The sequence below is a fragment of the Zea mays genome, chromosome 1 (assembly GCF_902167145.1).
Source record: "Zea mays cultivar B73 chromosome 1, Zm-B73-REFERENCE-NAM-5.0, whole genome shotgun sequence".
Taxonomy (NCBI): Eukaryota; Viridiplantae; Streptophyta; class Magnoliopsida; order Poales; family Poaceae; genus Zea; species Zea mays.
Window position 1 is genome coordinate 292,879,174 of NC_050096.1, and position 3,644 is coordinate 292,882,817.

Genomic DNA, 3,644 nt, shown 5'->3' on the forward strand with positions numbered 1-3,644 from the left:
ACCACACTTCAAGGCATCCAAGTTTTCAGCCAACACATTCAATACAAGAGCTAGTGCATTCAATACAAGACACAGTTAGAGTGAATCAAAATCTCTCCAAGTCCCAATTCCACTCAAAGCAATAGTGACTAGAAGAGAGAGTTTTGCCGTGTTCCTTTGAGCTCTTGCGCTTGGATCGCTTTTCTTCTTCCCCATTTCTTGTTTCCAAGTTCTTTGTAATCAAAGCAAGAGACACCAATTGTGTGGTGGTCCTAGTGGGGACTAAGTGTCCCAATTGATTGAGAAGAGAAGCTCACTCGGTCTAGGTGACCGTTTGAGAGAGGGAAAGGGTTGAAAGAGACTCAGTCTTTGTGACCACCTCAACGGGGAGTAGGTTTGCAAGAACCGAACCTCGGTAAAACAAATCACCGTGTCATTCGCTCTTATTCGCTTGTGATTTGATTTCACCCTCTCTTTCGGACTCGATTATATTTCTAACGCTAACCCCGACTTGTAATTGTGCTTAAAGTTTATAAATTTCAAATTTGCCTATTCACCCCCCTCTAGGCGACTTTCAATTGGTATCAGAGCCCGGTACTTCATTAGAGCCTAACCGCTCAAAGTTATGTCGGAGCTCACGCCAAGAAGGAGATGGTGACCGGCGAGAAGCCCGCCACAAGCCACGGGAAAGCTCCATCGGGAGAATCCGGCAACAAGAAGAGGGAGGAATCACCTCCCCCTGTCAAGTCACACCGGAGTGGTGACAAGAAAAAGAAAATGAAGAAGATGGTCTACTACGAGACCGACTCTTTGTCGCCTTCCACCTCCGGCTCCGACGCACCGTCCGGCACTTCTAAGCGCCTTGAGCACAAGAAGTTTAGTAAGATCTCCTTACGCTATCCTCGCATTTCCAAATGCACTCCTTTACTTTCCGTCCCACTAGGCAAACCACCGGTTTTTAACGGTGAAGATTATTGTATGTGGAGTGATAAAATGAGGCACCATCTAATCTCACTCCACACTAGCATTTGGGACATTGTTTGAATTTGGAGCGCAGGAACCATCCGTGGGGGATGAAGGCTATGATTCGGACGAGGTAGCCCAAATCCGGCACTTCAACTCCTAAGCCACTACTATACTCCTCGTCTCTCTAAGTCGAGAGGAGTATAATAAAGTGCAAGGGTTGAAGAGTGTCAAAGAGATTTGGGACGTGCTCAAGACCGCGCACGAAGGAGATGAGGTGACCAAGATCACCAAGCGGGAAACGATCGAGGGGGAGCTCGGTCGATTTATGCTCAACCAAGGAGAGGAGCCACAAGCCATGTACAACCGGCTCAAGACCTTGGTAAACCAAGTGCGCAACCTCGGGAGCACCAAATGGAATGACCATGAAATGGTCAAGGTTATTCTTAGATCACTTGTTTTTCTTAAACCTACTCAAGTTCAATTAATTCGTGGTGATCCTAGATATAAACTAATGTCTCCCGAGGAAGTGATAGGAAAGTTTGTGAGCTTTGAAGTGATGATCAAAGGCTCCAAACAAATCATCGAACGAGGTGCCACCTCCACATCCGAGGTGCAACCAGTCGCATTCAAAGCGACAGAGGAAAAGAAAGAAGAGTCTACGTCAAGTAGGCTCCCCATCGACGCCTCCAAGCTCGACAATGAGGAGATGGTTTTAATCATCAAAAGCTTTCGCCAAATCATCAAGCAAAGGAGGGGGAAGGACTACAAGCCCCGCTCCAAGAAAGTTTGCTACAAATGAGGTAAGCCCGGTCATTTTATTGCAAAATGTCCATTATCTAGTGACAGTGACAGGGGCGACGACAAGAAGGGAAAGAGGAGGGAAAAGAAGAAATACTACAAGAAGGGCGGCGATGCCCATGTTTGCTGGGAGTGAGACTCTGATGAGAGCTCCACCGTCTCCTCCTCCGACGAGGATGCCGCAAACATCGCCGTCAACAAGGGTCTCCTCTTCCCCAACGTCGGCCACAAATGCCTCATGGCAAAGGACGGCAAAAAGAAGGTAAAATCTAGAGCCTCCACTAAATATGCAACATCTAGTGATGAGGAGAACTCTAGTGATGATGAGGATAATTTGCTTGCCTTTTTTGCCAACCTCAACATGCAACAAAAAGAGAAGTTAAATGAATTGATAGGATCTATTCATGAGAAGGATGAACTCTTGGATAGCCAAGAGGACTTCCTAATTAAAGAAAATAAGAAGCCTGTTAAGGTTAAAAATGCTTATGCTCAGGAAGTAGAAAAATGTGAAAAATTGACTAGTGAGCTAAGCACTTGCCATGATATTATCTCAAACCTTAGAAATGAAAATGCGAAATTAATTGCTAAGGTTGAGAAGTTAGATGTTTGTGATGATTCAATTGTTAGTCTTAAAAATGATAATGCTAGTTTGATTACTAAGATTGACAAGTTGAATGCATCACTCTCTAGCCTTAAAATTGAGAATGAAAAATTAATTGCTAAGGCTAAAGATTTAAATGTTTGCAATATTTCTATTTCCAATCTTAGAGATGAGAATGCTATTTTACATGCTAAGATTAATGAATTAAATGCATGCAAACCCTCTACATCTACTGTCAGTCATGTCTCTATTTATACTAGATGTAGAGATGTTAATATTGATGCTATCCATGATCACATTGCTATGATTAAACAACAAAATGATCATATAGCAAAATTAGATGCTAAAATTTCCGAGCATGAATTAGAGAATGAAAAATTTAAATTTGCTCGTAGTATGCTTTATAGTGGGAGACGCCCTGACATTAAGGATGGCATTGGCTTCCAACAGGGAGGCAATGTCAAGCTCAATGCCCCTAAAAGATTGTCTAATTTTGTTAAGGGCAAGGCTCCCATGCCTCAGGATAACGAGGGCTATATTTTATATCCTGCTAGTTATCCTGAGGATAAGATTAAGAGAATTCATGCTAAGAAGACTCATTCTGTTTCTCACCATGCTTTTATTTATAAGAATGAGGCTTTTAGCTCTAGGCGTTCTACCCATGTTAAAATGCCTAAAAGGAAATCTCCTATTGCATCAAATGAGCCTAACATTTCATTTAAGACTTTTGATGCTTCATATGTTTTAACTAACAAATCAGGCAAAGTAGTTGCCAAATATGTTGGGGCCAAACACAAGGGCTCAAAGACTTGTGTTTGGGTACCCAAGGTGCTTGTTTCTAATGTTGAAGGACCCAAGACAATTTGGGTACCTAAGAACAAGGCCTAAATTTGTTTTGTAGGTTTATGCATCCGAGGGCTCAAGTTGGATAATTGATAGCGGGTGCACAAATCATATGACAGGGGAGAAAAGGATGTTCTCCTCCTATGAGAAAAACCATGATCCCTAAAGAGCTATCACATTCGGGGATGGAAATCAAGGTTTGGTTAAAGGACTTGGTAAAATTGCTATATCACCTGACCATTCTATTTCCAATGTTTTTCTTGTAGATTCTTTAGATTACAACTTGCTTTCAGTTTCTCAATTATGCAAAATGAGCTACAATTATCTTTTTATGGATATAGGTGTTACTGTCTTTAGAAGAAGTGATGATTCAGTAGCATTTAAGGGAGTGTTAGAGGGTCAGCTATACTTAGTTGATTTTAATAGAGCTGAACTCGACACTTGCTTAATTGCTAAG